Source organism: Terrapene carolina, unplaced genomic scaffold (assembly GCF_002925995.2).
Source record: "Terrapene carolina triunguis isolate 2854851 unplaced genomic scaffold, T_m_triunguis-2.0 Scaffold236, whole genome shotgun sequence".
Classification (NCBI taxonomy): Eukaryota; Metazoa; Chordata; order Testudines; family Emydidae; genus Terrapene; species Terrapene triunguis.
In genome coordinates this window covers 4,369,564-4,382,155 of record NW_020664587.1, presented here as the reverse complement: position 1 = coordinate 4,382,155, position 12,592 = coordinate 4,369,564, and the positions used below count along the sequence as shown (strand labels likewise).

General features: G+C 51.5%; 1 protein-coding gene across 1 annotated transcript in view; it reads right to left on the bottom strand.

The window, feature by feature from the left end:
* The window catches only part of NKAIN1 (sodium/potassium transporting ATPase interacting 1), a 200,599-nt gene that overhangs the window by 118,024 nt on the left and 69,983 nt on the right, over nt 1-12,592 (bottom strand). The gene's annotated exons all lie outside the window — the stretch shown is intronic.

The following is a 12,592-nucleotide window of genomic DNA, read 5'->3' as shown; positions in this document are numbered from 1 at the left end:
ATGTGACCCATGACAGCTACTGCCAAGTACTCACACCCCAGGCCAGCTGCTCCTGCATACGCAGTGCCAGTCTCTCCTGTGTGCTCAGCCCCACGCCGGCCATTCCGACTACCCAGCCCCCACGCCGGCCATTCAAACTACCCAGCCCCCCACGCAGGCCATTCCGACTACCCAGCGCCCCACGCCGGCCATTCCGACTCCCCAGCCCCCCACGCCGGCCATTCCGACTACCCAGCGCCCCACGCCGGCCATTCCGACTACCCAGCCCCCACGCCGGCCATTCCGACTACCTAGCCCCCCACACCGGCCATTCCGACTACCCAGCCCCCACGCCGGCCATTCCGACTACCCAGCCCCCCACGCCGGCCATTCCGACTTCCCAGCCCTCCACGCAGGCCATTCCGACTACTCTGCCCCCACGCCGGCCATTCCCATATGCCCATGCCTAGTGCCGGCTATTCCTTTCATGGAAATCATGACGGGCTCCAGGCACACACAGCTATTCCTCAGTGCCAGCGTCACACACATGGAGCCGCCCACTACAGGGCTGGTGTCGCCCTCGGGCTCAGAGGGGAGCAAGGCCCATCCAGTCTCTGAGGCCTCTTTGCTGAGGCCACCAACGGGGGTGGAGGGGGCATGCAGGGCTTAATTTGTAATGAAAGAGGTGCGGGGGCTCAAGCAATTAGGTGCTGGGGCTATGAACAGCCAGACCCAGAGGTCAGCCCTGGCAAACCCTGGCATAAGTGAAGCACTGGGCCCATGGTAACGTGAACCTGTCTGCTGGGACTGAGACCCCACCAACCCCTCCCACACAGCGCCCCCTCCCAGGGCAGCCATCTTGGCCAACACGCTGGGGAAGGACCAGGCACCCGCACGGCTAAAACCATAAGCGGCTACAGTGTGCGCTGAAGGGCCTTGGCTCCACCGCTGGGGGCCGTCACAGACTGGGACCCTCTGAGGCTTGGCACGTGGGGGGTCTGTAACACACACTCGCCAGGGGTTACACAACAGCATCCAACCCCCGCCTGCCTGGGCAGGACTGGAGTCAGCCTCCAGTCCCCCTAGCCCCTGCCCTGAGCCCCCCAGTGCCACTGAGCGCAGGGGTTGACTGTACAAAATAACAATGCAGGGGCAAAGCCTGGTGCCGGCAGCTCCAGGGCTGCTGAGGTCCGAGGAAGCGGAGGCCCAGAGGCACAGGCTGGCCCTTCGTGTGTGACAGCCAGGGCCGTCCTTAGGATTTATGGTGCCCTAGGCGGGATTATTAAACTGGTGCCCCTGTGCCTGACTTGCTCTTAACACCACAAACATAAGCTTACAGTATTGGAAAACTTGCCACATGCACGTTATTAAACCCAGTTTAACTTAATTAAGCACACTGTAATGCTGATGGACTAGCACTAAAGAAGTAGTGCTATAGAAAAAATTCTGATTTGACAGAATGATGCAAATAATATAATTTTTTAAATTTGTCAACATTTAAATTTGTCAACATTTTATTGGAAATTTATATGAAGAGGTATTGAAACAAGGATTTGTTTTTAATTAAAAGCAATCTTTCTGGCTTTTTTGGCTGCAAAATCAGTAATAATGTCATTGTATGACAAAGACAAAGTGATGTCTTGTTCAATTGCAAGAATAGCAAGACCAGTCAAGTGTTCCTGACTCATTGTAGAGCGGAGATAGTTTTTAATGAGCTTTAGTTTTGAGAAACTCCATTCTCCTGATGCTACTGTTACAGGAATTGTCAGTAGAATACGAGTGGCAATGTATACATTAGGATATATGTCAACAAGTTTGGTGGTATGAATAAACTGTACAATGTCCATCACTGATTTTGCATGTGGCAACATTGGTGACAGTGTACTCAAGTCTTCGTTCAGTTCAAGTCCATTTAAATCAAAACTATCACCATGCTTCAGGAGGCTCTCTAGGTTCTTGCACTGTGACCTTGAGCTATGGGGCAGCAGCCGGAACCCCAGAGCAGAGGTGGGCTGAGCCACTCAGCCCACCGCTGCGTGCCATCAAAAATCAGCTCACATGCCACCTTTGGCATGTATGCCGTAGGTTGCCGACCCCTGCTCTATACACTAGTAAGGAGATGAGCATATTACAGTTGTTGGAGGGCTCTATTTAGCAGTAACAGGGCTATAGGAAAGTCAGTCAACATTTTTTGTTTCTCTGATGAAAACTGGCCCACTCCCTGCCCCATACCAAACTTGTCACAAATAATTGTCAACAACTTAATTTTCTGTTTTTGGCTAAGATATTGATTTTTTTTTTAAATATTGAAATTGAATTCAGGATTGTTAGCAAGCATTTTTGGCAAACAAAGTTGTTAAATGACAATCTAAATGGCAACACAATACTGCTTTCATGCTTGGCTCACCCCCCAGCCTGCTGGTCCAACAGCTGCAGTAGAGGAGGAGATAGGTGGAAAACTGCAGGACCCCGAAATCCACCTCTTGGGGTGCATAGTAGCAACAGCAGCAGAAAACCCTCAGGTCCGATCACACACCAATGGGCACCATCGCCAGCCAAATGGACCACGGTGAAGTTAGCACAGCATCTGATCTCAGGGACGGGGCACCCATGGAGCCACAGCAGTTCATCCTGCCCTGTGCAGCTCCCCCCGGATGAGATGGATCGCTGCCAGCCCAGGGGACAGACGCGCTCCCCAGCTAGGGTGACCAGATGTCCTGATTTTATAGGGCCAGTCCCGATATTTGGGGCTTTGTCTTATATAGGCACCAATTACTCCCACCTAGGGTGACCAAACAGCAAGTATGAAAAATCAGGACAGGGGGTGGGGGGGTAATAGGAGCCTATATAAGAAAAAGACCCAAAAATTGGGACTGTCCCTATAAAAGTGGGACATCTGCTCACCCTACCCCAACCCCCGTCCTGATTTTTCACACATGCTATCTGGTCACCCTATCCCCAGCCCAGCCGTGTGTGACCATTCCAATCCTGGCTGGCTGCTGAGGAAGTGAGTTACTTCCACTTTCATTCCTTCCCCCGCCCCCCAGCACCTCACCCAACCCAGCCCTGCCGGAGGGGAGGGGGAAGAGAGAGAGAGGTGCGCTCCTTGGGGGGGGGGGGGAGAAGAATGGACGTTATGGGGGACAACAAAGGATACTGGTGCCAGAGCCGCCGAGCCTGCCTCACCTCACGCTGGGGGAAAGTCACACTCATAGGTGAGTTCCTTCCCCCACCCGTACCCGTACCCTTCCCAGAGACCCCAGCAGCCAATCCCCTCCCTCAGACTGTGCTGCATTCGGCTCTCTCTAGGATCCAGCAGCCCTGCTCTTACATGCTCCACTGCTTCCCGTCTGTCCGGGCTCCGGGTAGAGCGGTGCCCCCAGGTAGCGTGGTGCCCTAGGCGGCTGCCTGTTCTGCCTATGGCTAAGGACGGCCCTGGTGACAGCTGATTCCCAGATTGCACCGGGGTGGCGGTGACACAGAAACCTCTCACACCCAGGAGCACTCAGCCCTGCGGCTGGCAGCCTCAGCCGAGAAACCCGGGACCTTCCACCAGCTCTACCGTTGCTGAAACAAAATTGTCTATTATCTGGCTGTGAAGAGTCCCTCTCCCCCCAGTTTCCAACTCCCGGTTTGTCCCCTCATTCAGCCCCAGTGCAGTTAGCGTGTCTGGACACAGGGTGAAACATAACAGGGGAAAGTGGGTCTGTCTCTTTGGTTCCTCTTCCCATGGGTAAAAGAGGGGGAAGAATCTCAGCAACTGACCAAAGGATGTGGAGAGAATGTTCTTTAGAGGGGCTATAAACCATCCATCAAAGGCAGAAATCCCGGGAGTCCGTAAATCTAACCATTCGCTCTCAAAGCACACACGTCCGTCTCAAGGGGTTATTTCAAAGACCAACTCCGCTACCCAAGAGGATCACACCGAAGAAGCCCAGGGCTAAGAGTTTCAAAACCATCGTAAGCACTTTGGCCTGATTTACTGCAGATTCAGACAGGAGCCTGGGCCCAGGTTTTTAAAGCGTTTTAGGCATTACTGTGCTCAGCATTGCCACACCTAACTGAGCCAGGAGCCTAAATCTCATTTTCAAAAGTGACTAAGGCACTTACGAATCTAAATTCCATCAATTGTCAATGAGAGTTCGGCTCCTAAATGCTTACGTCACTTTTGAAATCGGGACGTAGCTGGTTTTGAAAATCTTACCCCAGATCTGCTCCATTTCCAGTACAAGGTGAAGCTCTGATTACGCTCTAGGTAGGTTCCAGCCCTCCATAGCTCCAGCTGCTTTCAACCACCTCACAGAGCAATGCCAAAGTCAGTGCATTGAGGGGGCTCGAAGAAACCAGGCCTAGGGATAACTTCAACGTATCACCTTCAACCTCTATAGAAACACCCCTGGCAGGATCTCAAAGTGCTAGGCAAGCAGTGAATCAAAGCTCATGACCCTCGTTGAAGTAGGAAGGTATTATCCCCATTTCAGAGCACAGGGAGGTGAAGTGATGTGTCCGAGGTCCCGTGGCATGTCAGCGTGTGCCTGATTTTCCAAAGGTGAGAGCTCAGCACTTTCTGAAAACGAAAGGTCTGCTCTGGTGTCTCAATCTGGGTGCCCCAATTCACTAACTAACTATTTTTGAAACTCCTGGCCATGCCATTCCGATTACAATCTTGCTTAGTTTCCTTTCCATCGATTGTGCTGTGAGGTTAGCAGCCATCTGGCTTAGGTACACACAGTATTCCAAACTCGGGGGTATAAAGCTTTGGTTACCAGCTCTCTCAGCACTCAAGATAGTGCTCACTGACATTAAACCGGAATTAAAGCAGGGCATGATGGTAATCGGAAGAACATGATTTTAAAATTGATTCTCAGGTTCAGTATTTCGTGACGTCCTAGGCCTAGAAACAGATGGTATATGGCATCAGAAAGCCGAGATTGCCAGCTTTTCAGTGGCATAAGACATGCATTTAATTCCCTACGAGTTTATGAAATATCAGACTATAAACCGTTAGTGGTGTCTCAATCTAGGGCTACTTTCTTGGCACTGCCCTAGGACTAAGTATAGCAAGTCACAGACCCTTGACCAGTGAAATTTCCATTCCTTGGCCTTTCTATGCAAGGGGTAATTTGCCTACTGCTGAAACTCATCTGCGTCTGGCTGTTCTGGCCAGCAGCCTAGCAGCTGCTGTAAACCCCATTTCTGCCTTGGGAATCAGCATGGTTTCTGCAGAGAGCGCACACAGAGCTACATTGCCCCAACCCTGGCATTGTCCTGGAGCCCAGGCCGCACCCGGATTACTCTGAAGGATTCTCTGAAGAGCAATCCGGATACCACTTCACCAATACTTGAGCAAAAGGACAAACCTGTCCATTAGAGAGCCAAGGTGGAAACTGCACTGCCCACAACCCTTCTATTAACAGCCTTCCCCCAGAGCAGCCTCTTCCACACAGAGCTCTTAGCTGAACGCTGCCAAGGAAGGTACGAACGAGCGCAGGCCCCGAGAAACCAGGCAGCCACGGAGAGGCAGCGGTGTTTGCAGGAAGAATTCAATTTAAAACAGTAGATCACAGCCATCCATTTCCAATGTGCATCCAGCTCTGACTGCGATGTCAAGAGACGATGAGACCCAGGTGTGCTGGAGCTGCCTGTTTCTTCTCTCACTGATGCCAGTTCTACGCCAATGTAACTGCACTGATAGCAATGGGGTTACCCCTGATTTACACTGGTGTGCCGGGGAGCAGAATCAGGCCCAGAGAAGATACATGGACAAACAATTTGCACTGAAAATAATTTTCCAAAACCACAAAACAAACCAAGAAAAGATGGAAATCTGGATTAAGGAGTCAATGAACATTTTTGCAGAAAATCATCTCAGTTTTCCAAGCAGCTCCATGTACGAAGACGTTTCCCTGTCAGACCCAGGCCCTGGTGTTTCACCAGGGCTCTCGCCTCCTGCAAATCTCCTTATCTTCCTGCAATCAGCTTGTACTTGGGCCAGTTCTACAAAGGCCGCCTAGAAAAGCTGTGTCTAGAGGACCCCCACAGCCTAAACTGCCATCTGTAGAGCCTGCTGTAGGACTTGGTCAAATCGTCTCTGTTCGGAGTGCTAGTGCCAATGTAGGATTCAGGCCTGTATTTTCGCCTGAGATAGTATTTTGAGTTTTGCCTGCCTGTTTGATTACATTCTAACATTCTTACTAATATGTGTGAACAAAGGACAAAGACACTGTGTATGTTGCTTCTGCCTAGCCCAGATGGGTTTGTTAGTATAATAGGAACAGAGAAGAGCAGTCAAAGTGTTACTGGGCATGTGGACCAACTGGCTAAGCAGCAGTTCTGCAGAAAAGGACCTGGGGATTACAGTGGACGAGAAGCTGGATATGAGTCAGCAGTGTGCCCTTGTAGCCAAGAAGGCTAACAGCATATTGGGCTGTATTAGTAGGAGCATTGCCAGCAGATCGAGGGACGTGATCATTCCCCTCTATTTGGCAGTGGTGAGGCCACACCTGGAGTACTGCGTCCTGTTTTGGGCCCCCAACTACAGAAAGGATGTGGACAAATTGCAGAGAGTCCAGCGGAGGGCAACAAAAATGTTTAGGGGGCTGAGGCACATGACTTATGAGGAGAGGCTGAGGGAACTGGGATTGTTTAGTCTGCAGAAGAGAAGAATGAGGGGGGATTTGATAGCAGCCTTCAACTACCTGAAGGGGGATTCCAAAGAGGATGGAGCTCGGCCTGTTCTCAGTGGTGGCAGATGACTGAACAAGGAGTAATGGTCTCAAGTTGCTGTGGGAGAGGTCTAGGTTGGATATTAGGAAAACCTTTTTCACTAGGAGGGTGGTGAAGCACTGGAATGGGTTACCTAGGGAGGTGGTGGAATCTCCATCCTTAGAGGTTTTTAAGGCCCGGCTTGACAAAGCCCTGGCTGGGATGATTTAGTTGGGGTTGGCCCTGCTTTGAGTAGGGGGTTGGACTAGATGACCTCCTGAGGTCTCTTCCAACCCTAATCTTCTATGATCCTATGATATGAGCACACACTTGAAGACTGCCTCAACTCCTATCTCAAGGCAAGATCAAACAACCAGTCGGGAGGGTAAAGGGGGTTTTGGGGGGAAGGTAAAACACTAAAAGGTCAGAGAAATGCCTGCCCCTGACCGTAGCACAACCTCACTCCTCACCCCTCCCATAGGATACAAAAGAGGTGGGACGAAGACCCCAGACCCATGACCCCCCAAAACGGAACATGACCATAAGTTGTAAGGGGTGGGACTGTGGGTATGCATTTCGGGTATAATTATGACTGCTGAGGAGGGGGGGACGGGACACTGGGAAACAAGGTTCTGGAAACTAACCCCAATAAACATGGCATTGCCTGCACTTTGGACTTCTGGTCTTCGGCTTTCTGTCTGCGTGACAAGAACCAGGGGAGAGGGTGAAGGGAAAGCCCCCTAACAGTCGCCCAAGAACTGTGCTGGGAAACAGCCCTGGCTCTTGGGAATACACCACCCAGGTTTGGTTCCTTAAGTAAATGGGAAATGCTATACCCTTAAATGTATGGATGATACCTACATCCTGCCGGATGAGCCCCGTAGGATTGCATAGAATGAGAATAGTCACAGGCTGGTTCCACTCTCCCATGCTAGGTAGCTCTCCTGGGCTAGCTACCAAACTGCTCTCTGTCTCATTTACTATGTGGGTACGTCTACACAGCAAAAAAAGACCCATGGCAGCGAGTCTCAGAGCCTAGGTCAACTAACTCGGGCCTGTGGGGCTCACGCTGTGGGGCTTGAAATAGCAGCATAGATGCTCGGGCTGCAGCCTGCGTTCTGTAGCCCAGCTAGGGGGGAGGGTTCTCAGAGCCCGGGCTCCAGCCTGAGCCCGAACATCTACCCTGCGATTGCTAGCTCCGTAGCTTGAGCCCTGTGAGCCTGAGTCAGTTGATCTGGGCGCTGAGATTAGCAGTCATGGGGGTTTGGGGCTGTAGAGATGTGCTCTGTTTGTACAGCACCTAGCACGGTTCCTCAGCAGTTCCTGCTCTACAGCCTGGTGCAGCCAGCGATAAAGCTGTGGCCAGAGGTGGTATCTGCATGCCTGGCATCCTAAGCTCCAACCACTAGGACTGTAGGGAAACGGCTCCTACTGTAGGGTGGCCATAGGACCTGATCCTGCCAGGGTCACTGCCTCCAGGGAGGGATGTGGTTGAGCTCTGCAGGAACTACAGCAATGTCACGTTAACTCAAAGTAAGGATAGCTGGGTAGCTGGTTCTCTCTCACTAAGGTCTCTCTGGCACTACCTATGCATGTAACTCAACTGGTTTGCAGCCCCCTTGGGTGCACACTCAGATCCGCATAAGGGCGTCAGTGCTGGAGCAGCTCAGAAAATGGAATTTCCATCCCCCGGGACATTCCGACATTTCAAAATCTGTTTTCATTCTGAATCAGACCAGAAAGACAAAATGTCAAAATTGACCGCAGAACAAAAATTCTGAACAAAATTGATTGGGAACCATTGAAATGTTTTGGTTCAAAAATGTCAAATCCTTTTGTTCCAATAATGTCAAAATATGATAATACAGTATCTCTAATGCAGTATTGTTCCAGTTATCCAAATGGCAAGGGAGACATCCAAACCTTTCAGACGACTGGGCGTTCAGCTAAATGGAAGTGATTAACTAACATAGGGCTACATGGGGGCCACACTGTGGATTCGGAAGACTAGGATTTTTGGATGAAGGAAATTCAGAAAACTGGAATTATACAGTATTAAATGTACTCTATACATAAAATATCTCAATATTACATTAAACATTATATCATATAAAAGATTAAATGAAATGCTAAAGTCAAAACAAACTGTTTTTATCGAAACAAGAAAGTCAAAGTGATTCATTTCAACACTTTTCCACCCAAAATTTAGTTGAAATTTTGCAAACTATTTCGATTTCAACAAAACTGCAGTTTTCCGACAAAAAGCTGTTCCACTGAAAATCTTTCACACAGCTCACGTTCTACCTGCTGAGCTGAAGTTGGTGAGGAATCAACTTAAGCTAAATCGATCGAAGGTTCTCGCAAACTGATTGAATTGTCCAACAAGGGAGTTGCACTGATTTAGTTTAATGGGAGTAGACAGGGTCTCTGTCTCTCTAGTGGCTCTGTCTCTCCGGTAGCTAGGCTAGTCCCCAGTAATGACATGGGGTGAGATGTTGCCAAGTGGAAGGTGCAATGGGGCCTTATGGTCATTGCTGCCCAGTGAATCAGGCCCTGCTGAGCTGTACCATGGCCAATCTGTCCGAAGTCTCTGCACCCTGGAAGGACAAGGTGCTACCCTGCGCTCTCACACAGAGGAGAAGCTACACCGTAGGCCCAGGTGCACCCAGTTGGAAGGCCACCTGCCATGCTGCCGGAGCATCCACCTCTTCTGCTGCTGAGCGTCTCCCTAAGCCGAAGCACCTGCCCTGTCTTGGTGCTCCAGGTTAAGCCCAGGTGGTGGCGTGTCAACAGTCGACAGCAACAGAGCGGATGTGACGAGGGGCCAGCAGCAAATGGGGTAAGAACAATCTCCCCATCACAAAGCATCCTGAAGCCTATGGCAGGTGGGACGATGCAGTCCCAGGCTGATGGTATTGGGGATGAGTGGGAGGGCAGCGGCCAATCAGTAAGTCCTGGCCTCAGGGGCCCACCCCCAGACAGTGCAGCGCTTGCCGCACAGGCATTGCCACCGACCTGAGGTGTGATTGACTCAGCAGTGGGTTTTGTTTGAGAGAAGCGGCCTGAGGCTGAGGGGAAGCTATGGAGGCGTTTGCAGAGACAGAGGCACCATCGCGGGATAATACCCAGCATGCTGAGTGCTTTTATCTCTCTATCAAAGGTCCTTCTCTGGCCTCCAGATCTGAACACCTCGCAAGAGATTTATCAGCACACCTGTGTGGCAGGGCACTGCTCTTGTGCCCATTTATTGAAGGGGAAACTGAGGCACAGAGGCACTAAGGGACTTACCTGAGGTCACACACGAAACCTGTGGTAGAGCAGGGTCTCAAACCAGTGTGGTCACAGTCCCAGGCTGGTACCCTAACTACTGCACCATTCCTCCTTTGACAGGTAGCAAAACATCAACTGGTCCATAAGAAAGGCCCAATAAAATCTCTGCCAATGACAAATGATCCATTGCCCCTAATGAAGCCATGTGGGCGGGGGAGAATCTGGGAGCCCCGGCTCCCTTTTTGTTTCTTCTGAAATTAGTTTACTGCTGGCAAAAGTGCCCGCCTGACCCACAGGCCTCAGCCCCCAGCTCCTGCAGCAGCACAGGGCAAGTTTCCCTGGCCCTGTGACTCAGCCCTGCCCTGGAGAACTCATGAGCGAAGAGGTCAGGCCCCAGGGCTCATGGGCGGAGACTGCCAAGGAGGAGGAGACGGCCTGGTGTCAGCTGGGATGGCAGCTTGGCAAGCTGAACTCCTGCCTGCCCTGGACTCAGGCCAATGCCTTTCACCGAGGCCACCAAGCAGCCATCGGGCGCTTCCGAGGTGCCCAGCACTGGAGCATCTGTGCACCGGCCGACGGCAGAGATCTCCAGCCACTGCTGGCCTCCGACTGACCAGATGCACACGAATAGCTCTGGACCCAGAGCCCCGCATCCCCCCGGTTCGCTCCCTGCTATGACAATCCCTAGTGTGTCTCCCAGGGAAATCAGGTGATTTCATGGGGCTCCGATTGGTATGCACCCCGCTGCAGCCAGCTGGGGATGGATGAGGCAGACAGTAGCAGATGGTTCAGCAGAGAGCCTCAGCGACGCACGGAGCTGTCCTCTGACAGATCGAGCCGACCTGCCTCCATGCAGAAGAATTGCCCTGATCGTTTCATTCTGCTTCTAATACTCGGCCTGAGCCCCCCGCGGAGCTGGGCTTCTCGTGGGCTTCCCCCAGCAGCAGCAGCGCTGTATCCAACACTCATCCACACAGAGCCAGCCACAGCTGTTGCCTTAACAACATGTCTGAGAGGGCGGCTGTCCTACCCTCACCCCCCACATCCCCGGCCCGTGGGGTGGGGCCCGATGCAAAGGGTCCACATCAGCAGCGTCCCCTCGTGGGACAGGTTTGCTCTTTGCTCAGCCAGGCCCCACATCCCCCCCCACCCCATGCTGAGCAGAGAGGTTTTCCTCCCACATTGGGAACAGCTGTAGTTCCAGCCAACATGACTGAGGGATGGGGAGAGGCCTGGGGCAGCCTGGGCATGAGACTCCCAGGTAAGTCATTGGGCTAAGCCATGCAGTCCCCATAGAAAACACCTGGGCAGAACCGGCCCGGATCAGGAACTGGCCCCTCCCCCTGCCACCACGGTCTACACCTGGGCAGCACCAGCCTGGATCGGGACCGGCTCCTCACCTCTCCCCTCCCCCCAGCACACACCTGGGCAGAGCCCACCCAGGTTGCTACAGTCAGTCTGAAAGGGTGATGGCTGTATTACAAATTCCTGATTCCTGGGCCCAAGATGCAATAAGTCCCGCACGGCTGATCACATCCGCCAAGGGGCAGCAGAGCTGTGGCAGCCCCTTCCCAATCACTCCAGTGTGGGGCTATTTTTTTAATCCTGCTCCCGTCCCACCCCCCCATGCCCACTCCCACCCGCTCCTCCAGCATTGTTATCTCGCTCCCACCTGCAAAAACCTTAGATCCCGCAAATCCCGCAAGAGAGACAGATTTCCCCATGCTACTAAACAAACAAACAAAAAACCTGGCTGGTTAATATATTATCTATATAAACGGAATTCAGACACAATTTTTACCACTAAAAGAATAAAACATGCTTAAACCGTGTAAAAATACTTTAACTCCTGTTATAACAGACATCAAATCTCTTTCTATCCCTCGCTTATATTTACATATTAGAACTTTTCTTTGAAAAATAAAGAAAAACTTGCTTTACTTTGCTGAAATTCCATTTATGACAAACTGCTGTCATGTATATATCACACGGAACGTCAGAACAAATTGCACCACATTTTTGCCTTAAGAGGTGCAGGCTTTTTAAAATTGTTATCAAAAGTTGTTAAAAAAATCTGGAATTTTTTCAACCGCTTAAGCACTGTTTTTAGAACTTTGAAACCAGCCATTTAAGTTATTTAAATGTCAGGATAATTATTGCTTTTTGAAAAAAACATTTAATGGAAAAACTGCTCACAGCACTAGGGTTTTGATAGAAATTTATTTTAAATAGAAGCTCAAAGTAAGTGATCGATAATAAGGTCAACGTAAACAGCACGTGTTGCTAAACGAGCATTTTGTTTTCCCACCAATTCCTGCAGTCTGGGGTTTTTTTTGCCCACCCACACCGAAGTACATGTTACCCTCTCCCGCTGTGAGGGCAGCGGGTCCTGCGGGACCCATGGGATCCCAGTCCCACTGCCGGGCTCTACTCCCAGGCCAGACGCTCAAACTACAGCAGCCAGTTTGGGTTGCCTGTAAATCCATTGGGCAGGGCCGGCTCTGGCTTTTTTGCCGCCCCAGGAGGGGGGGGGGGCGGCCGGCCGGAGGGGGCTCCGCTCTCCCCCCGGCGGCCGGGGGGAGGGCGGCCGGAGCCCTGGGAGGAGGGCAGCGAGCCCCGGTGGGGGCTCGGCTCTTCC